Here is a 24,069-nt window from a genome sequence, read left to right as displayed (position 1 = left end):
AGCAAGAGAAAGAAGAGTGCGAGACAGTGCTCAAAAGGTTGGTAGGTCCAGACCTCGCAGGGGTTTTGTAGACTGTATTATGTCTTTGCTTTACCTTTTCCAAACACTAAAAAATATTAAATGGGGGCAGTTGTTGTGGTGGAATTACATGAATAGAGATATGTTTTAAAAGGATCAGTGTAACTTTAATATTGACAATGGGATAGAACAGGGCCAATGGATATGAATAAACGAGGGAGAAGATTTTTGTTGTGGTCCAGGTGAGAGATGAAGGTAGCCTGGATTGATGGTAGTGATAAAGTGGATAGAATCAAGCTACAGTAGGCAGAAAAACCAATAGGACTCTCTTACAAAATATTCCAACCCAATTAAGTCAGGCACAACTATTTTGTTCTTTTTGACAGATAAAAGTAGCCACCAATTTTTGAGATAAGTGAAAGGTGGTGGTTACTTTGACGTAGCCTTGTTACTTAGTTACAGTGAAAGCAAGTCTCAGACAAATTCTGTCATATAAACAGACATTTTAAAAGTAAATAGTTATTAGCAAGGAGACTTACATTAAAATAGTTCATACAGTCTCTTTTATAAGCCCAATTAAGTTCCAGCTCTGTGTCTTTTCATGTACTATGATGTATTAGTTATCTATTGCTGTATAACAAATTACCCCCAAATTTAGTGACTAAAACAACAATAAATATTTATTATCTCACAGCTTTGTAGATCAGGTATAGGTCAAGTTGTCTGGGTAGTTTTAATTCGGGGTCTCTTGTGAATTAAGGTGATGGCTAGTGCTATTATTACCTGAAGGTTTGACTGGGGCTGGAGAATCTGCTTCCAAGATGGCTTGCTCACATGGCTGGCAAGTTACTGTTGACTACAGGCGAGAGACCTCAGTTCCTCCCCATGTGGATCTGTCCACAAGGTTGCTTGAACAGCTTCATAACATGGTAGCTATCTCCCTCTACAATAGATAATCCAAGAGAGAACAAGGCAGAGTCTGCAATGTCTTTTAAGACTTTTCCTTGGAAGTCATGTATCTTCATTTCCAGAATATCTTATTGGTTACACAGGTCATCTCTATTCAGTGTGGGAGGGAACTACATAAAGAGACGAATAGTAAGAAGCATTGGTATTAAGGTCGTTGAGGGTCAATCTGCAGCATGCATGAAAGTTCACTTAAGGCAGATGCAGCAATGTTTAGAGTTAGGAATCAGGCAACCCAAATCCACTGACTCAACGGCTGGATATAGGATGTTTTAGGGATCAAACCTTGGTGCCTTTCCTAAGGATACAGATTTAGTGCTTGCTAGATTTTCACACCCTATTCTGCAAAAGTGAAATGTCTAAAATATATTAGCCAATCCCCATACCATGAACAACACTAATGTCACCAATGAAAACCCATTGCTAATATTCATATGTCAATTAGCAAAATTCTGGTGTTCAAGATAAACATGACTAAAGCACTTGTCCTATCTTCCTCTAGAGTGTGCCTTTTGATTAACTATGAGCTGACCTTAACTGGGAGTGTGAATTCCTAATTATGGCAAGCAGCAGCACTTTTGATGTAGCCAAAATAAACAGATATATCTATTCACACACAATATCACATTATCTATAATCACTTATTTTAAAATAAATTACAGGCATCGTAATGATTTAGAAGGTGCAACCCATGAAAAAAGTAACTATCCTGGCAAATGATAATATCTGAATGGGGCTGCTTGTACTGGATAGAGTAACTTACAATAAAAATTACTGAATGATCATTAGCAAAGCATTTCTGAAATTGAGATATGTTGCAGAAAGCACCTATACTGATTTTTATTTTTGAAGACAAAGCATTCGAGATTATATTATAGGCTTATTTTTAGAATTACACAAGTTAGTAATTTCCAAGCATTTAGGACAAGTACGGGGTGCGTAAGTAAAGTTGTAAGTGGATGTGGTAGTGGTGACGATGACAATGATGATAGTAACTGTGGTGGTGGTGATCATCTAACAACTTCAGACAGAGACAAGCCCTTCTAATCATCAGTTGTACTGCACACTGAGGTAGATTCCACTGACACCAGATTCCTCTTTAGGACTGAAGGACTTGCTTGTCCAGCCGCTGGGAATGCTATTGGGTCACAGCTTTCAAGATGTCAGCGCCATTAGGAAATGCCTTACCTACAGTCACACCCACTTACACGGGGCGTCTTTATCCAATGACTGGTCATTGGTGAGTATACGAAGGCCCAGTCCCCTTGCCTCAACCTGGAACCCTCTGAAGGGCCACCCATAGTGTTGTTGGCTTAGGTTTTGTTGTAACTGTATCACAGCCCAGTTTCTCCCTCTGGCCAATCCTGTATTTCAACCTAAATGTTGACCCAAGAGAATTCCCTAATACATTTACCTACATACAAATCTCTATCTCAGGGTCTGCTTCCCAGGGCACATGACCAGAAACATCAATGGTTAGTTAGTGAATTAAAAGACTGCACAAAAAAAGAAATGTATCCTTTTTATTGGTTGGTAATGATTAACATAAGGTACAAGTGTGATATAAAGGTATGTATAATTAAAAGTATTGTTCATTTAGATTAACAATTTGAGATCTTAAGTTGGTGGAGGAGACCAATTGAATAAGTTATTAATTGAAATGTTTATTATATTAAATATTTTCTTGTTGGAAAAATTGACAACTTATATGTAAATATTCATCTGATGTGCAGAAAGCACAAAGGCCACAAACCTTTTAATATAGGCAAAGTTAGTATATGGATTCTATTCGTCTGATAGGCTAGATGCTGCTGCAGTAATGAACTATACCCAAATCTCAGAGGCTTATCACATAAACATTTCTTATTCAGGCAAATCTGCTAAGAGTCCAGGAATTTCTCCAGTACAGCCCTTCATGTAACGGTTCAACATTCCAGATTGCTTCCTTCCTCTGGTATCTCCATTTCAGTGTTATGCCTGAGGGTTCCTTGTGCTAGGAAAGACAGCATGGTGAATCATGCACTAACTCTTAAATGCTTTGGCCTGGAATACATCACCTCTAGTCACTGTCCATAGGTAGAACTAGTCCTATGGGCCTGCCTAACTTGCAGAACTAAGAAGTAATCTTTTACAGTAGTGCCCCCTTATCTGCAGGGAAAACACTGCAAGATACCCAGTGGATGCCTGAAACCACACACTGTACCAAACCCTATATATACAAGGTATTTTCCTTTGCTGTACATACATATCTATGATAAAGTTTAATTTATAAATTAGGCACAGTAAGAGAATAACAACAATAGCTATTAATAAAATAGAACAATTATAACATTATACTGTAATAAAAGTTATGTAAATGGGGTCTTTCTCTCTCTCAAAATATCTAATTGTACTTTTCACTTAAAGAAAGCACTTTATGGCTGTCCTTTGGCATTTCTGAATTGACAGAATCACTATTCTTGACCTTTGGGGCCATTATTAAGTAAAATAAGGGTTACCTAAACACAAGCAATGCTGCACCTCAACAGTAGATCTGATAGCCCAGGCGGCTACTAAGTGACTGATGGGTGGCTAGTATACACAGAGTGGATACACTGAACAAATGGATTATTCTCAGCCTGGATGCAGAAAGACAGTGTGAGATTTTATCACGCTACTTAGAACAGCACACAATTTAAAACTTATGAATTGTTCATTTCTGGAATTTTTTCATTTACTGTTTTGGGAACACAGATAAGTGGGGACTACTGTACATATCAGAAAAAGAGAAGAGGTTGAAAATATTAGTGAGAATTGGTAATGTTAGCTGCAATAACAGTCTTACACTGTCTGAGAGTGGCTAATATTTTAGTATCCATAAGGATCATCTTATAAGAGAATTTCACTCTTGGGACAAACTCTCTGTACTGATCTCATCCTAGGACAGGAATTAATTTTAAGCTCCTGTGTTTATTATGCAATTTGAATGGAAGGAAGTTTAGTTAAGTATAAACAGAGAGAATCAGCAGCTAAAGTAGAACCTGGCAAGGCTAACAGTCTCTTCAGTCATAAGATAAATAATGAAGAATGGATCGCATTTGAGTGAGCTGTGAAAATGTATGTAAAATTTTTTTCCAGAGGATTCCTTGAAAATGTGATTGTAAAATTTAAAAACAAGAACATAAATAAAAGTGAGCTTTACCTGAATTTATCTTAACATTTTAACATTTTCTCCTTTAAAGAGTGAAATTACCATAAAATAAGTACACCTCACACTCTTATTTCTACAGTATGCTTCAGGAAGAAAAACTTTTTTCAACATTCCACATTATTGATTACAAAACAGCTCATAGCTAAACATAAAAGAAGTCAGTGAAAACAAAAAGTGAATGAAGATACACATTTTGTTGCTTTCCAGAACCTTGAAGATAAACATAATTTTTTTGGTATATTGTTCTATAAAACTTGATCACATGTAATAGATTCATGTAGTGATCACCATAATTAGGACACAGAATCATTCCATCACTCCAAAGTAACTTCCCAACTCTAACCCCTGGCACCATTAATCTGTTCTCTGTCACTATAATTTTTTCATTTTAAGAATGTTAAATAAATGGAATCATACCATATGTAACCTTTTGAGCTTGGCTTTTCATCAGCATAACAGCCTTGAGATGCATGCAAGCTGCTGTGTGGATCAAGTTTGTTCCTTTTTATTACTCAGTAGTATTCCATGATATGGATGTACCACAGTTTATTCATTCACCCCTTGGAGGATATCTGGGTTGTTTCGAGTTTTTGGCTATCACAAATAAAGCTGATACGAACATTTATGCACAGATTTCTATGTGAATGTATGTTTTCATTTCTCTAGAGTAAATACCCAGTAGTTGGATTACTGGGTCTTATAGCAAGGATATGTTCAACTTTACAAAAAACTGCCAAATTGTTTTCTAGTGTAGTTGTATCAGTTTTATTCCCATCAGCAAAGTATGAGAGATACAGTTGCTCCACATCTTGTCAGCACATGGTATCATCAGTATTTTAGCCATTTATTGTAGCCATTCTAAGAGGTGTGTAGTGGTTATCTCAATGTGGTGCTAATTTATATTTTCCAAATGGCCAATGATGTTGAACTATAATGACGTCTTATCCTTACACAGTGTTTTGCATTTTCACAAATACTTTTTTAAACACCTCAATTAATTCTCCCAGTATAGTGAGATAAATTTCAAGTGATAAAAGACTGATATTATGTTAAATCTGGAAAAGACAGCCGAATGTAACCAATGCAGAATCAAAACAATTTAAAACTCAAAAGGAACATGATAGTTATTTAGTCGAATTTTCCTGTTTTACAGAGAATTGAGTCCCAGAGAGGTTAAGTAACTTCTCACACGGCTGGAATCATACCAAAACCCACACTTCTGATGCTTGGATTTATTCTATAATGTCTGATCAAGTTGGTGACAATTCATGCTTGAATCCTTCAAGTGACTGGAAATTCACTCTTTTTGTCCAGTTCTAATAGGAAGTGTTCCCTGATATTGAGCTGAAATGGATCATAAACAAGTAAGCAAGTCTGTAAGTGTTTTGACATTGAGCTGAAATGGCTTACTATAGCTCCTGCCAGTGGGTATGGTTTCATTCTCTGAGACTTTCCTGAGGAAGTGTAGTCCCTTTTCCAAATGACAGTACTTTAGATACTTGAAGACAGCCATTGACAGACATACATACTCGAGACTAAACATTCACATTTTCCTCCAATCATTCCTTAGATGAGCTTCTTTACCATCCTTCTTGCTTGTATGTAAAGTAGTCCCAGATTTCTTATGATGCAAAATACTGAACAAAATATTTCTAGTAACACAGCCAGAGTAAATACATTTTCTAACTATACATATTTTATGCAGTAAATAATGAAATTTCCTTGCATTTCACTTAGTGTATTTCCTAACATGGTACAAAAAAGATTTGTAAATGTATTTTTAAAATTTTAAGCTGAATATTTTTAAATTTTGTTTATTTTTTGAATGTGTTACATGCATATGGCCCAAAATTCAAAATGTCCAAGGTTTACAGTGAAAAGTCATGATCCCTAACCTTATACTTGAATATATAATATGATATAATATAATATGATATAATATAATTTGATATAACTTTATATAATAAATATAATATAGCAGACACTCTCTTTTTAAGACACAATTCTGATTATTGTGACATTCCATCATAAGACATATGTTTTTAATCATTCATCTTAAACATTTTTTGCTATTATAAATAATGCAGTTATGGACTTCCTCATGTATATTTTATGTATATATTTTAGATTATTTCTTAAAGTAGATTCCTAGAAGAAAATAGCTGTATTGCATAGTATGACTTGTATATGATATCTTGTATATAATATTACCATTTTATGTTTGCACCAGCAGTATGTAAGTGCTCATTTCACCACACCTTTGCAAGGATGGGATACTATTATTAATTTTTTTAAAATCTGTTGTCTTGATTTGCTTACAAATGAGAATGACTTTTTACAAGGTTTTTATATCTCTATTAGCTATTTGTATTTCCTCCTCTGGGTGTTTAAACCATTGTTAATTTTTAGAAAGTCAACTGTATGAGCTAGAATATCAGCTCACTGTCATATTCTTGACAAGTATTATATTTTTCCAGCTAATTAAACTCTTAAAGATGTTTTACATATGCTAGTGCCACTCCATCCCAAACAATTAAATGTAGTTAATTGGTTTTTTTTTATATTTCCTAAATATAAGGCCTTATGATGAATATTTATGCTGTAATATGTTTGATCTGTTTACAAGTCTGTTTTACTCACCGGATATTAAACTCCTGCAATCCAAGGACAATAATCATCTTTCTAAAGTCTAATATAGACATTTACACAGCGTAGATGTTCCATAAATTTGTGACACCAAAATAAGTGAATCAACTTAAAAATCCCTATTGGTTGGGCTCCACTTACATGGTTAGAATCCCAAAATTTTATGATTCCAATAATGACTATCTAGATTTTAGCCCAAAGTCAACATCAAGCTGTTCTAAGGTTTGTAAAACCCCCTACCCTTTCCAACTTTGAATTGGGTGAAATTTTGATAAATATGGGTTCTATGCATTTTCTCAAGACAATGAAATACAGCATTGACTCAGTAAGGGACAGTGGTTCTACACTAGAAACCTTTGCAGAGGCTGACTGCCATTCAGGAGTCAGTCTATCATCTAGCTCTTTTTCCTCCCCCATTTACTCATAAGTATGCGATGAAAAATGTCAATACGTGCTGGGCACAGATAAGTATTGTCTACTACATTTCATTAATGGACTAGCCTAGTAACCCTGTCAGGAAGAAAATAAAATTAGACAAGTAAATTCTGGTTGGTAAACCCATACTCTATTTGACTTATTACTGCTTTCTCTGATACTGCCAGAGCATCCTTTTAAGAATTCCTTTTAGATTCTTGCCTGGGATCAATGTGGTCCTGGTAGGGAATTAGAGGTGTGAGGGACTCTCAATTGAATGAATCAAATCCTGGTCAAGTAACGATTGAAGTGATATGGATTCCCTTCTGTATCACTGCAACCCCTTTAATTGTCCTAAAAGTACTTTTTTTAATGAGTAGTTTAGATAGAACTGAGTAAAATACCAGCATACAGAGAGCTGTTACTCCTGACAGATCAAGTGCGTCGGAAGTGGAAAGCATTTGTCAATCAAACAGAAACTCTCTCTTATAACATGAAATACAATATTCAAACACAACTTTGAATACTGCATTGGCTGCCTGACACATGATTTCCTGGTCCTAGCAATGCAGGGTAACCCTGTGAGGTCTCTTTTAAGCTAACAATCTCTGTCAAGGCAGAGACTATGTAGTCTGTAATTTGCTAACTCCACTCTGATTCACACATTCCCTCCAAGGAGTCCCTCAGGCCTTCTCCACGCTCCACCGTCCATTTCAGTCTCCTATTCCCTCCAACCCACAAAAACCTAATCTACCAGAGATATTACTACAGATCCCTTTTAAACTCTCTGTATTAACTTTGTAGGGCTGCTGTGACAAATTACCACAAACTGGTGGTTTAAAACAGTAGAAGTTTATTCTTACAGTTCTGAGGCCAAAAGTCTGAAATCAAGACGTCAGCAGGGCTGTACTTCCTCTGAAAGACCTAGGGGAGAATCTGTTTTTTTGCCTCTTCTAGCTTCTGGTAGCTGTCAGCATTCATTCACTTATTGTCACATCACTCCAATCTTAGCCTCTGTGGTCATATTGCCTCCTCTTCTCCATGTGTTTTCTTCTGTCACATAAGGAAGTATACTTGTCACTGGATTTATAGCCCACCAAACAATCCAGGATTGACTGATCTCAACTCAAGAGCCTTAACTTATTTTTATCTGTAAAGACCTTTGTTCCAAACAAGGTAACATTCACAGGTTCCAGGGATTGGGACATGGACATATCTTTTTGGGGAGCCATCATTCAACCCATTGCATCTTGCTTAAGGATACAATTTTTTCCTTTTTTCAAGCTTTACCTCTTGAAGCTTTGAAGAAATTCAAGAAAACTGTTCTTTCTCCATCAACTTAGCTTTCAAGACTTGTACCTTCGTTTTAAGCACTTCTTTGGAAAATACAATCTATTCCTTTGTTTCAGTTGCTTTTTTTGGAGGGGGGATTCCCCCTTCCCTGGACAAATAAATACTACATCAATGGGAGAAAATATCACTGAGTCAAAGAGAGCAAATAATTCCAGGTTTCAGATTTCCACTTTTCACCCTGAAGGTAGACATTTGCCTATGTTTGGTGTTCTAGCACCTATTACGTTTCCCATAATTCCTCAAAGATGAGAACAGTTGTTCTCAGGTCTCATCTGTACTCCCCTCCTCCTACTCCGCAACCCTCAAAGCCTGCAATATAAGCCATTCATATCAGATGGTGTAATCTAAATTGGAACTGTTAAGTTACTTTCTTAGAATTTGTCCCCCTATTTGGGAAGAGTATTGCTTCCTGTCAATATTTATACTACTCTTTTGAGTAATAAGTTGCTGTTTATTGAGTCATAACTGACCCTGGCTCAGTGTTTTGGATGTGTTGCTTCTGTATTACTCCAAGCACTCCTACGAGAAAGATATGGTTATCTCCATTTTTACAGACAGGAAAAAGGAGACCCAGGGTAATATAACTACTAAGTGTTGAAACAGAGACTCAAAGCCAGGTTTGCCAGACCCACGAATACACATAGTTCTTTCTACTATGTCAACCCATTTAAGTTTCCTTTGTGGAGAATGAAGCAAAAAAATATTTTCGGAGTTCTGCTTTCTCTGTCAGCTCTAACCTCATACCAGAAACTGCAAGTGGCCTTTTCTCTTCCTTGATCATCTTCTGGCTCTGAACAGAATTTTAAAAAGCCCATTCTTTGTCCTGTCTTAGCATTTTTTGCAAGTCTCACCTCATTTGGGTGTTTCAGATTTCTTGACACTATCCTTTAGGGCCCATGTTACCTTCTTATAATTATCCTTGGTATGTGGTTGTTTTCTCCCAAGGTTTCTGTCACTTCCAATTAGCCAGGCAATTCCTCCTTGTTGGTCAGAATTAGGTTCCCCAGTTGCTCTGCTGGGACATCAAATCATGAGAAAGGCAAATCAAAAACTTGTCAGATGTTTTTCTTTTAGCACCATGAAACTTTTAAAAGGTGTCCAGCTATTTGAATTTTCTTTTCTGATTGTTGCATTGCTACAGATATTGACAAATAGTATATTGCAGTGCACTGTGGTATCAATAACAAATTCTTTTATAAATAATTACATGTGCAATGTGAATATTTGGAACTATATAAAATAAAACACTCTAAAGCAGTTTCAATCATCCCATTATCTATATGCACATCTTGTCATTGTAACACTTTCCTGTTTCTCATCATCCATTCAAGACAGCCACATGGAGAAATATTTTTTACTTCTAATAAATTTGTGTATCTCATTTTGAGTATAATTTCAAACCAGAAAGTGGGAGGTGGGGTGAGGAATATGACCTCTCTGAAGTAAACTATATGTCAGAAAGTCTATGAATCAAGGTCATAAAACAGAAGGCTTTGAATTTCAATGGGAAAAACATATTATACCGTAATTTTTGCTAATTTCAAAGTGAAATTTAGCATTTCTTTCAATTGTGAACATAGGTAAAAACCACAGTGTTATCAAAAGTACTGGTTACTTTTTCATCCATAGAAATTACAGAAATTTTCCCATAATATTATTAAATTTGTAGAATATTCAAGATACAATTGATGTTCACCACTTTAAAATCATAGACATTATTAAACCTTCTACTAGATTTTATTTGATGCATTAAAAAATAAAGCATCTGTATAGCACACTTTTGTTGACTATTTTGATTACTATGCTTTAGTACAATTGGTTTCATTTATAATCTTACACATATTTTACACATTTAAAAACATGATTCAAAAAAGGGCTTTATAGGCTACATCAGACTGCTAAAGGGATCCATGAAACAAAAAAGATTAAGAATGTCTATTACAGACTGGCATTATGGTTAAGAGCATGTAGTCTGGTGTCACATTGCTTGGATTCAAATTTTGCTGTCACTTACAGTATGACTTTGGCTAAGTTATGTGTACTTTTTGTACCTCAGATTCTTCATGTGTAAAATGGAGGTAATAATACCTACCTAAAAGTCTTGCAATGAAGATGAATATCTGTAAAGGGCTTAACACAATGCCAGGCACATGGTATAATATTTATCTCCACGTCCACCCAGATAGAGGTTTCATTCAAATCCTATTTACATTTATCCTACATTTTTTTTTTTTTTACTGTTGTCACTGGCCAAGATTTAAAATTACATTATCAAATTTGGCGATTTCAAATGAATATTTGTAAAATACCTACATGATATAAGGAAGATATATCAATGAAGATTTATCTATATGCCCTCCATCCAGATCAAAAGGGAAAAAGTGACTTTAAAAAGGATGAACATATAACGTATTATTCAAACCAGAACACTTTTGAGAATGAAAGACTGCTATTATTATACCAGGAAAATAGGCAAACCAGGATTATACTGGCTAAACCAACATGTATAATTATTTTTATGCTCCTGTGTACTTCTTTATTCTATTCCCTTCCTTCTGCAGCTAAATACTTATCTTGATTTTATGATTATCAGTTTTGCTTGAATTTATAAATTTACTTATGTTCATACCCTTAAACAAGATATTATTTACTTTTATTGGTTCTATAATTTATAGAAGTAGTATCCTTCTTTTGTGATGTTTGTTCCTCAATAGTTAAGATTCATCCATGTCCATTGATTTGTAATTCATTTTTTTCCACTGTCATATTTTACTGTATGAGCATAAACAATGTGTTTAACCACTTGACTGTTGATAAACAATTGTTTCAAATTTTTACTGTTATAAATAATACTGTTATGAATTTTTTTGCTTATATATCCTGGTACACATTTCTTCTGGGCCATAGAAGATGTGCATCTTCAAGTTGACTAGATAAATTGTTTTTCCAAATTGTATATATCAAGTTATACTCCAACCAGCAATGTATAATTGTTCTGGTGATATAGTCAGACTTTCAAGTTTTTGCTTAAGTGGTGAGTGTGAAATGCTATTTCCTGTGGTTGAGAATCTCTTCAGGTTTTCTCTTCTATGAATTGCTTGTTTGAAGGGGAGGTGTGCAGAGAGCATCACCTATCTTTTTTTAAAAAAATAAATTGTAATAGTTCTTTACACAATCTAAATATAAAGCCTTTTGCCAGTAATATGGGTTGTAAAGATCTCCTCCCAATTTGTGGCTTACCTTCTACTCTTTTTATGGTCTTTTTTTTAAAACTTTTTATGGAAATTAAAACATATAAATGTATGCAGAATAAAATAATGAGCTCCCATTTACCTATTATACTTAGCTTCATTAATTATCAATTCATAACCAATCTTGCTTAATATATACTACCATCCACTTTCCCCATCTCATTATTTTGAAGTATACCCCATTATTACATCTCTAAATATTTTAATATGTACCTCTAAAAGATAAGCTTAAAATTTTTTGCTATAACACAAAAAATATAATTTACAATTCCTTAATATCATCAAATATTCAATAAGCTTTCAAATTTGTAATTATCATAAAAAAATTTTAAGTTTATTTGAATCATGACAAAGTCCTGTGATAGCTGGCCTCTAAAATGGCACCCAATGATTCCCACTCCCCAGTCTTCACACCCTTGTGTAATCCCCCTCTCACACTGTAGCTTGGTTGGTATGTGTGATCAACCTGTTGGTCACATACTTGCATGACGATGGTATGCTTTGAGGCTTGGTCAAAAAACACAAAAGACATGATGGTTCCTGTCTCTCTTTTCTCTTAGATAACTTGCTTTAGGGGGAGCCAGGCAGCTCTATGGAGAGGCATATGTGGTGAGGAGCTGAGGTATTCTGCCAAATAGCCAGTGAAGAACTGAGGTATCCTGCCTATAACCATGGGAATAAACCATATTGGAAGTGGATCCTCTAGTATCAGTTAAGCCATCAAATGATTGTAGCCCCAGTTGACAGTTTCCCTGTTGACTGGGACTTCTTGAAAGACCCTGAGCCAGAACCACTTAGCTGAGCTGCTCCTGAATTTCTGACTCTCACATACTGCATGAGATAAGAAATGTGTGTTGCTTTAAATACTGTGTTTTGGGGGTACTTTGTTATAAAGCAATAGAAAATTAATAAAGATTTTGGTACTTAAAAGTGGCATAATGACATAACAAAATCCTAAAATGAAAGAGTGGCTTTGGAAGTGGCAGAAGGCAGAAGGTGGAAGGACTTGGAGGAGAGTGTTCGTGAGTTTGAAGAGTCTTAAGGAAATGATTTGTAAACGCATAAGATTGAGGCTGCAGATGAAGTCTTAACAGATTAGAAAAGACTTACTGGAAATTGAAGGAAAGTGGCAGAAAGTTTAGCAAATTTGTCACCTGCAGTTATGTGCAAAGTAGAAAATATGCCTTACAAACTGAGTGATCAAGCTAAGATTTCCAGCCAGAATGTTAAAGATGTCAACCTGGTTTCTTTTCGTTGCATATAGTAAAATGTGAGGAGAGAAATAAGTTAAAGGAAGACCTGTTAAAAAAGGAGCCAGAACTTGCAAGATTTGAAGATTTCCAGCTTCTCCCAGTGACAAGTGATATAAAATTAGGAAATGGCTCAGAACAAAGAACAAATGCAGGGCACTAACAGGAAGATATGAAGTTGAGGGTGCAGTTGTAAAGCCCTTAAGTCCTCAGAAGGATCGAGTGTGCTACCTCAGAGTATTTTCATTCAGACATAAAGGATGTGCTTCACAACCTCTTAAATTACAGGGCTTCAAAGAAGTTTAAGGGTGTGGAGCATCAAAAGCCCAAGGCAGAAAAGGGTTTATATGGAAGAGATTTATGGGTATCGCTTTGTCTAAAGGTGTAAACTCAAATAAAATTCATAGGAGACTCACAAAGTTTATAAGAGAATTATACTTGCAGAATACAATTTTAAAGAGACTTTTAAAAAAGGAATTATGTTAAAAGGCTGTTTGCCAGCCTGGACAGAAAGGGACAGGGTACCAAATGAAAAGAGGCTTTGGACATCCAAGTTTCTATAGGCACAATGAACTACACAGCTGTAAACATGGGTGGATCGGAGACCAGAAAGCAGAGTTAAGAGCCATGGAGAATTACTCACAGGCCTTGGATCTTAATCAAGGAACTGCGTACCTGTGCCCAGATGGATTTCAGAATTTCTGTGAACTTGTGTGCCTCATTCTTCCTCCTTCCCCTTTCAAATACACATCTATACACATGGTTATCCTACCCACTTTATATTATGTGTGCATAGGCAGATACTGCAAGTCTTTAGTTTATAGGTGTTCAGATGAAGAAAAATTCTATTTAAGGAGCTGTGCTTATGGAAGTACACCTGAAAAGCCTCACCCATTACCCAGGCTTGATTTAGATTTCTAGACTTTTAGCTATTGCTATAATGGGGTGAGAGTTTTGGAGAACTTTGGGAGAATATATTTTGGATATGGGAAAGATGTGACTCTGAAAGCCAAATTGTGGAAGCCACAATTTGTTTTCACGCTTTTGTGTAGTTTCCTCCCACGCTGTATCAGGGATCATCCGTGGGATTAATAGAATACAGGAGTAATGATATATCACTGAGTGATTTTAACTTCTCTCTCTTGGATCACTTACTCTGGGTAAAGCCAGGGGCCATGCTGTGAGGACACTAAGGAAACCTTGTGAGTGAGCCATCTTCGAAATGAATTTTCTATCACCTATCAAGCATTCAGAAGACTGTAACCCAGTCAACGGTTTGACTGCAAACTCCTAAGACCCTGGGCCAGAATATCTAGCTAAGCCACTCCTGGATTCCTGATCCTCAGAAACTGTGAGATAAATATTTTTAGTTTTAAGCTGTTTAGTCTTGGGGTAATTTGTTATACAGCAACAAATAACTAATAACAAGTTTATTGCTTCATACGTCTTTTAAGTAAGCCTCTTTTTTTTTTTTTATTAAAGTTTATTGGGGTGACAATTGTTAGTAAATTTACATGGATTTCAGGAGTACAATTCTGTATTACATCATCTATAAATCCCATTGTGTGTTCACCACCCAGAGTCAGTTCTCCTTCCATCACCATATATTTGATCCCCCTTACCCTCATCTCCCACCCCCCACCCCCCCTTACCCTCTGGTAACCACTAAACTATTGTCTGTGTCTATGAGTTCTTGTTTCTCATTTGTTTGTCTTGTTCTTTTGTTGTTTTTGGTTTATATACCACATATCAGTGAAATCATATGGTTCTCTGCTTTTTCTGTCTGACTTATTTCAAGTAAGCCTCTTTTAATCTACAATTTTCTTCACCTTCTTTCTCCCTCTCCTGCAACGTATTTGTTGAAGTTAATTTGTCCCATAATTTTTCGTAGATTGAATTTTCCTGATTGCATAGTCATGGTGTTTAACATGTTCTCTGTATTTCCTGATATCAGGTTCAGTTTTTTTAGGCAAGGTTTTTAAATAGGTGATGGTGTGTTTTTCCATTAAAAGATATACAGTTTCCTTATTTGTCACGCTAGCAGCTGTTTATGTAAAAATGAATAAATCCGTTTATTCATTATGAATCTCAAAATGGAAATTTTCTGTCATTCTTTCTTCATTTATTAGTACATGAATATAGAGAACTTCCCCTCATTTACTATTTGGTTAAGTTTGGTACAATTCATATGTTGTTGTTTTTTAACTGGTTTTCGAAATAATGAATGGATTCCATAGCATCCTCCATTGTTGACCACTAGATGCTTTTTGTTAGTTTTACTATGATTATGAACTCATGGATTTAAACACATTTGATAATTTGGTACATTCCAATCCATTGCATTTGTTATGTTCCAACTTGTGCTCAGGTGTATTTCAGAATTTCGAACCTGTATATCCTTATTGATATTCGAACTGTCCCAACTTTGGCCAGTGGGATACTTTTCAGTTGTCTCCTGAGTCCCGTTTGACATGACCTTACTAGTCTATGATAGCTTTCTTGTTATCTTGCACAATAAAATGTTACAAGTTCAATATAATTCCTGTGCTTAACTGAAATCAACTACTACTCTAAGGCTTTATGGTGTCTTTTGAACAAAGGCTTTTAATATATTTAAATACAGTTTTTTTTCTCTACAGTTTGCATTTCCCTACCATAAGATCATAAAGATACCTTGCATCTTGTCTTCTGAAAGTTAAATAGAATTTCATTTCACATTCAAATCTTTAATTCACCTGAAACTTGTTTTTTCTGTATGGTGTTAAATACAATTTCATTTTCTTCCAAATGGATATACAGCAACATTTATGTTCTTTTTCCCATTGACTTGCAATGCCATCTGTCTTAAATCAAAATTCCTTATAAGAGTACATCTACTTCTAGGCTTGTATTCCAGCATAAATCAATTTTTCCATCACTAAGACAATACCATGCTATCCTATTTACTATAGCTTTAACAGGTTTATTGAGGTCTAATTCACATACTATACAATTCACCCATTTAAAGTGTACGGTGGATGGTTTTTAGTGTATTCACTTATATGCAATCATCATAATTTTAGAACATTCTCATCACCTCAAAAAGAAACCCCATATTCTTTAGCTATCACTATTCTATGCCATTGAACCTCACTACCCTAAGCAGCCACTAATACACTCTCTCTATATATTTCCTATGGTGGATATTTCACATGAGTACACCCATGTAATATGTGGGGGTTTTTGACTGGCTTCTTTCACTTAATGTTTTCAAGGTTCATTTACGTTATAGCAGGTAGCCATACTTCATTCCTTTTTATGAAGCCAAATAATATTCCACTGAATAGATATACATTTTGTTTATCCTTTGATCAGCTGATAGACATTTGTGTTGTTTTCACATTTTGGCTATTACAAATACCTAATTAATACTATTTAAAAATAACTCTTATCTTACAAGTCAATTCCCTCTATCTTAAACTTTTTACCTCTGGAATATCTTGACATTCTTGACCTTTTGCTCTTTCATATAAACTTCAGAATCAGCTTGTCAGTTTTCTGGGAAAAACTTATTTGGGAGTTTTATTATAATTGCCTTCATTGTGTAGGGGAGAATCTTAATTCCAAAGTCTCTAAATACTTGACCATGGTATATTTCTCTTTTTAATAGACATTATTTAATGCCATTCAATAATGCTGTGTGATTTTTTTCCCTTAAAGGTCTTCTATATTTTCTAATTTACTCCTATGTAATTTATATATGTGTATATATATATATATATATACACATTTTTTTAAAAATAGAATTTATTTATTCCCATTCTTCCGCTTCCTCCAATATGGTAGCTATTCCTGATTCTAAGGGATTGTTTCAAAAATTTCATTTTTAAATTGTTGTAGGTTTTATTGACTTAGGGAAGTCTGCACAATTCTACTTTGGCAAAAGGTTTTATCCACATCTGTCAATTTTTTCTAAAGCTTATAGATTTTCTCTGTTAGTCTTCTAACATGCTAAAATACATTAAACCTGATCATGTTTTACTATCTTTTTTACACATTTCCTGGGTTCTGTTTGCTATTTTATTTAGGATTGTTGCCTCTATCTTCATGCATATAACTGGCGTCTCTTTTACTTTCCTTACCAAGTTTAGTAAGCCTAATAAAATGTATACAATCACATCTTCTCTTTTCTATACTTTGGAATGCTGTGTGTACTATTGGAATTTATTCTTTGAATATTTGGCAAGTCTCTGTTTTCTTTTTTGGAAATGTCTACTGATTCAATCTCTTACACAGTAATCAGACCCTCCATATTTTCTATTTCTTCTTAAATGACTTTTGAAAGGTTACACTTTTCTGGAACTATTTAACTTACTCTTTTCTATTTTTACTGTGTTTTCCCGAAAATAAGACCTAGCCGGACAATCAGCTCTAATGCGTCTTTTGGAGCAAAAAGTGATATAAGACCTGGTCTTATTTTACTATAATATGAGACCGGTTTTATATTAATTTTTGCTCCAAAAGACGCATTAGAGCTGATTGTCTGGCTCGGTCTTATTTTCAGGGAAACACCATATAACAAAATTGTTAATGATATCTCCTCAATCACTACAGTATTTGAATAATGTCCTTATTTTCATTTCTAATATTCTTTGTGTCTGCTTTCTTTCTTGGGTAACCTTGTCCAAAATTTGTTAATGTTGTTATTAAAAGATACAACTTTTTTTTCAATTATAGTTGACATACAATATTAAATTAGTGTCAGGTGTATAACATAGTGATTAGACATTTTTATCACTTACAAAGTGATCACCCCAATAAGTCTAGTACCCATTTGACACTATACATAGTTATTACAATATTATTGACTATATTCCCTATGCTGCACTTTACATCCTCCTGACTGTTATTATGTTTGGCAATTTGTACAAAAAGATACAACTGTTAACTCTGTTGCCAGTCTGTGTTGAATATTTGCTTTCTGCTTCATTCATTTCATTACTTTTATTTTACTTTCATTATTCTTTTCCTAATCCCTTAGGTTTAGGACAGATTATTAGCTCTTTAATTTTCACTCTTCCTCAAGTATTTAAAGTTTTCAGTTTTCTTATAAGTACTGCTTTACTGTTCTATAGATATTGATATGCAGTGTTTCTGTCATTATTCAGTTCTGAATATATATTTTCTGTTTTTCTTTGAGAATCATTATTTGAATTAGACCCATTTTACATGGAAATAGGTTTCTTATTTTCCAAATATATGAGGTTTTCTAGATTTCTGTTGTCATTCATTTCTAACTTAATTATACTGCAATTAGAAAATGTGATCTGACACCAATCCTTTGAAATTTTGACAGACTTTTAATTGTTAAATTTTGTAAATGGTTTCTGTGTACTTAAAATATTTTTTATATCTACTTTTAGTAAATAAATATGTTTTTATATCTACTTTCATATTTTTTTATATCTACTTTTAGATGGACTAGGTAATTGAGACTAGCCCTTCTCTTGAAAACAACTAGAAAGTCTAGACAAAATATAAAACAAACACCTAAAGGCATTAGAGAGCTAGTGAGCAGTGGAAAATACAGAAGGAAAAAACAGAGCTTTGAACCTAGACTTTATGATAGCCTTTTCTCTGGGTTATCTGCTGATTCTTGAGAGGGTGGCTAAGAAGCTGAACAGTTTCTGACTAACTCATAGAATTAAAAAGACAAAACTGGTGGTTCAGAGCCTACTCTGGTAAACTCTATGGGCTTCAAGTAAAGATCTATACCCTGGGAAAAAGTAATAGAATAGATTAAGGTGAAGTTTAGATTACTGGTGCCCAAAGCCTCTGCGAGACATAAATCCTTTCTGCAGAAAATATCATCACTTTAGACCCCAAAGTATAATATTTTTCATATACTAGCTCTGGCATTCAATCAAAAAGAACATAAAATAACATAAATTAACAAAATTTTATAAATAAAAATAAATATATAAATAAATAAAAATAACACAATATATAATAGTATAAAAGACATAGAATAAGACAATATGATAAACAACAACCATGACAAAGAAACAAAAGAAGCTTCAGACAATATCAGACCTCATAGTTTACTAAACAGAGGTTATAATTATGCTTAATGTTTGAGAAAATATCAGGTTGAGATAGATAATTGAATAGGTAACTGGAAATATAAAACAGAACCACACAGAAATGTTTGAACTGACAACCAGAAGATAAAAACTGAAATACATCCTTTAACAGATATGTTTAACAGGAGATTAGAGACTATTAAAAAGAAAACAGTGAACTGAAAAAAGGTAAGAATTATCCAGAATGAACCACAGAGAAACAAACGGAAACATAAGGTGTAAAGTGAAATATCTTACATATGTTTATGTGGAGTACCAGAAGGAGGGTAGAGGAAAGAATGGTGGAGAGGCATTATCTTATGAGATAAGAGCTGAGAATTTTCCAAAACAGAATGACATCTAGATTCCAGATTCAAGAAGTATCACAAACCTCAAACAGAAAACAAACACAAACAAACAAACAAAATACATTTAGTCTTATAATAAAACTGCTTCAAATTTAAGACAAACAACTTCAAAGCAACCAGAGGAAAAAAGAGATGACCTTTAAAGGGGCAAAAATAAAAGTGACACTATTTCTCAGAAAAATTATAGAAGCCAAAAGCAATGGAATGTATCTTCAAAATGATAAAATAAAATAGCTGCTAATTCAATAAGAACATTCTTTGAAAATAAAAGTGAAATAAATAGATTCAGGGTACAAAAACTGAATTTGTCACCAGCAGACATTTACAAAAGGAAATACTAGAGCATGTTCTTTAGGCAGAAATATGATTCCAGACAAAGTAAAATTTTGAGTAAATATAAAAATACATTATATAAGAATAATATCTTGAAGAATTTAGAAAATATATATTAAGTATACACAATGTATATAACATGAAGTGAGGTGGTAGACACATGAAGTTGAGTCCTTACATTGTCCAGATGAGATACAATACAAATTATTAAAATATAGAACTGTCAAATTTATGGGGTGAGAGAAATGGAATAAATAAAAATAATCAATCTAAAAGAAGGCATAAAAGGAGAAAATCAATATAGGAAAGATGGGACAAAAAAAAGCAAATAATACAATAGTTGATTTAAATCCATGTGTGTGTGTGTGTGTGTGTGTGTGTGTGTGTGTATACTTGTGTTACAAGTAAGCAGAATAAACATCCAATCAAAATATAAATATCAGAATAGATTTAAAAATACATTATTGCATATTAGTCCTTAGGTTAAAATACTTTTTCCATTGCACTTAGAATAAAATCCAAACCCTTTCCTGGCTGTCAATGCCAATGTAATTTAGCCCTTTCCTACCCTCAAACTTATTCTTCTTTTAGTCACTGTGCTCCAACCAGGCAGGCATTCTTTTGGTTGTTGAATTATTCAAGCTAGTTCATGTCTTAGGGTTTTACATTATTGTCCCCTTTGCAAGTGATAGTTTACCTAATTTTTGCAAAGCTGGGTTCTCCTGTCAAAAGCAGCTTAAAAGGCATTTTCTTAGATTTCCTGTCACCTAATCTAAGATAGTCATCTATTTTAATTTTCTGCCTAGCACTATTATCATCTTACATTTTTATTGCTTATTTATGACCCATTACCACTAAAATGTAAATTCCCTCATAGCAGGGACCTTGCCTATCCTCTATTTACCACGGTTTCCCCAAGTCTAGAACAGTGACTGAAACAAGCAGATACTCAATTATTATTTAATGAATGAATAAAGCTACTTGAGGTTTTAAACCGATAGATACTTTCTTATTGTTTTGTATGTTTAATGCTGTTGGTTTTGTTTAACGACTTTCGTGATACCAAAAGGTGTCAAATGATATCAAGATCCCATTTGTGTATATTAGTGATCCTTGAAAATGTGCATTGTATAATTTGTGTAAAATTTGCAGGAGTTATTCTACCAATTAATCAGATGTGTGCTGCAGTCCTAGATATAACTATGATAACATGTAAAAAAGGAAAGGTTTGGAGAAAGGCTACTGAATTATTACAGTTGTAATATGCTACTGAAGAACATGTTCATTTGTCCCAAATTATAAAGATGAGACTAACATAGGTGGATGTTACAAAGCATAAATGATAATTTTTAAAAAGCTCCTTTCATTCATTCTTAAGAAAATACACTTTTAAAAAATTACCCCCTTATAGAAAGATTGTTTTAGCGTGGTAATTCCAGGAATGGTGATTTTTTTGGTGAATGATATATTTTGGTTACTTCCTTTTTTACTCTGTTCTGTGCTTACGATTTTTTTCACATCAAAGCAATCATACTGGTCACAATTTTGCATCCTGCTCTTTTAACTTAGGAAATAAAAGTTTTCCATTAGAAAAACTAGTCTAATGGCTTTTTAAAAATTGCTATAGTATATTCCACTAAGCATACATGATAGAATTTGACCAATCTCTAATTGTTAAAGATTGTTCCTAATTTCTTACCTAATTATTGCTACAAATAACATTTTTGTCCATAACATTCATTTAAATGGTATTTCTTAAGGGGAAGGGGGTGGGCAACACAAAAAGAAGATCCAGTTCTCCAGGCATTTATGTCTACTTAGGAAAACAATATACATTGGGGGAGGGGACTACAAAAGCACAGTATAAGAATGCATATAATAATAATATTTATTAAAGTTAAGAATAGTGGAAATTTCTTAGGAGGAGGAGCTAATGAGAAAAACATTTTGCAAAGACTATGGAGCTGAACTTGGAAAAAGTGATGTCTTTATGGCTGAAAATGTTCCAGGTTGGTGTGGTGTTGGAAGAGGTAACTTTTTGTTGGTGTTCTTTAGTACATAAGAACAGTTCTCATTCAGGAAGCTCTCAACACAAAGCTCCAAGATTTTTATCAAGGATTGGACTCCTACCCACCTTGCCAAAAACTACCAAATTTCTTTTTACTCTCCATCATCCAGATCTTTTTTCCCTTTCATAATTCTCCCATTTCTTTATATTTTTGTCAAAGATTCTCATCTATTTTAAGTAACGGAAATAGGTAAATCCCTCTACTTCAAGGCATGTAACTAATGCAAAACATTATAATTTTTCTGTGGGATAAAAACAAACAAACAAAAAAACTTGGAAATGCTGTCTTAAAACATATATTGTATGCATTTCAATCTTTAAAAAACATTACTTATAACAGACTTTTCACAATGTAATAGAAATAGTGTAATAGAAACATTAAAGGACAAGAACCAAAGGTTATCAATTTGCCATACACCAAATAAGGAACATAGAACCATGATCTATTAAAAATAATAAGGTAACAAATACTGACTGTGATTTCCTTTCATGGTTTTACTCTGGCAGGGATGGATTCCACCCTGATAATAATTCCAGTCTTACTGTCACTTAGAAGAAGATGCTTTTTGAACCTCAATGAGGCTGCCAGGTTTAGGACAGATGTAAGAACCAGTGTCAGATACGAAAGGGAAAGATTTCACAAGATGTGTTGTCACTGACAGACTGATAGCCACTTTCCTTCTGCACCTATTCTTCCTCAAGGATAGCAGATGCTTCCCACAGATACACCAGCAGGCGACTCCAGTCCCTGTACCACACTTAACCATTTGCAGATGCCCTGGGGCTGTCCTATTTACAACCTAGTCCTTCCACAGCAGAAGTGGGACCCTCAGGGAAGTTCTGGATCCATCCACAGCAGGATGTTCCACAAACTATTTGGCACCCTCACCCCACCTCTAGCTGTTTCCAGTATTAATACTTACGATTCCTGTATCTTCTCTAATTAAGCTATTAATCTGCCCACAAAACAAAATTGAAAGTAAAAACAACCTATACTCAGTCTCTAGCCCCCTTTCCAATAAAAAGCAACTGCCCCGTGCATGCTTCTTTTGGATGGCTCAGAACTATGATACCCTGGGTCTTTTGACCATTTATAGCTTGGCTGTCAGCGTAGTCTGATAAGGAGGGTGAGACATAACATCTATAGCCACCTCTACCTGGCCAATCTTCTTAACTTCTGAAACTTCCTAGTTCCCCACCCCAATTCCAGCTTTATGACAAAACTAGACACTACGCAAAAGATCCCAGAGGTGAAACTGCAGATTAGAGTCTTGACTTAAGCAAGGATCCCCAAGTTGTGAGATTAATTTCTGGGATAAAGATGCTCTGTATATTCATTTCAAGCCTTCTTCCAGTACCATGTCTTATTAGAGCCAAATAAAAACGCAGAGAGTTGGATGGGTACAGATTTTGGAAAGAAACAACACAAAACTAAGAGATATAGGGGAGTTTCACTGTCTTCCAGCTGATACATATTTTTCAAACTAAAAGAAATCCGTCCATATTGTAATATATTAAATAGGCAGACTTCTCTTCCTGGTTTTTCTGCTCTTGGTAGACGTTCTTCTTCAGCTGGTATCTGCGAATAGTGAAGAAACTTCTCACGATCAAATTTCACTTCCCTGAGGAAAGGTAGAGGGGAGGACCCACTAACGCAGGGAGCACAAACGACAGAGAGAAGTCTATGGAGATCCGCAGTCTCCAAGAAGGGCCAGCCAGAAAATGAGAAGGTAAAAAGAGAAAGGGCGTAGCTGAGCCGAAGCAAGTACTGCGGTGTCTCAGCACGAGCACGCCCTAACAGGTTTTCTCCTTCACTGAATCTGCTGGGCTTGGGGTCAGCTCCAACCACATTCACCAACCTGAGCCTCCATCACCTCCCAGGGTGAGGATACGCTCTTACGCAAATCACCCAACCTACCTCTGGATCCTCACAGGCGCGGCAACGGCGAGCCGCCCGCCCACCTACCTGTGCTGCGCCTGCGCCTCCCCGGCGCGTTTTCAAGGTCAGCACCGCCCCCAGCTTCTAACCTAGCACCCACGGAAGTGGCTGTAGAGGACGTCTTGCGTATCCTTACCTCTACGTGGCGTGGGGTCGCCGGCGATCAGGAGAG

General features: G+C 34.9%; 1 long non-coding RNA gene across 4 annotated transcripts; it reads right to left on the bottom strand.

Moving 5' to 3' along the window:
- Positions 1-3,348: 3,348 nt before the first annotated feature.
- Positions 3,349-24,014, bottom strand: LOC117024771 (uncharacterized). 4 transcript variants are annotated; one of them, XR_004423506.1, is made up of 3 exons: positions 23,925-24,014; positions 9,491-9,602; positions 3,349-8,287 (listed from the first exon to the last, which is right to left on the bottom strand). It is a non-coding gene; the product is annotated as an uncharacterized LOC117024771 (long non-coding RNA). The 4 variants fall into 4 exon arrangements; XR_004423507.1 differs by having other exon boundaries at positions 23,877-24,010; XR_004423508.1 differs by having other exon boundaries at positions 9,491-9,599; positions 23,925-24,010.
- Between the last annotated feature and the right edge of the window lie 55 nt (positions 24,015-24,069).

Source organism: Rhinolophus ferrumequinum, chromosome 7, assembly GCF_004115265.2.
Source record: "Rhinolophus ferrumequinum isolate MPI-CBG mRhiFer1 chromosome 7, mRhiFer1_v1.p, whole genome shotgun sequence".
Classification (NCBI taxonomy): Eukaryota; Metazoa; Chordata; class Mammalia; order Chiroptera; family Rhinolophidae; genus Rhinolophus; species Rhinolophus ferrumequinum.
The sequence above is the reverse complement of the archived record's forward strand: the minus strand, read 5'-3'. Positions and strand labels throughout refer to the sequence as shown.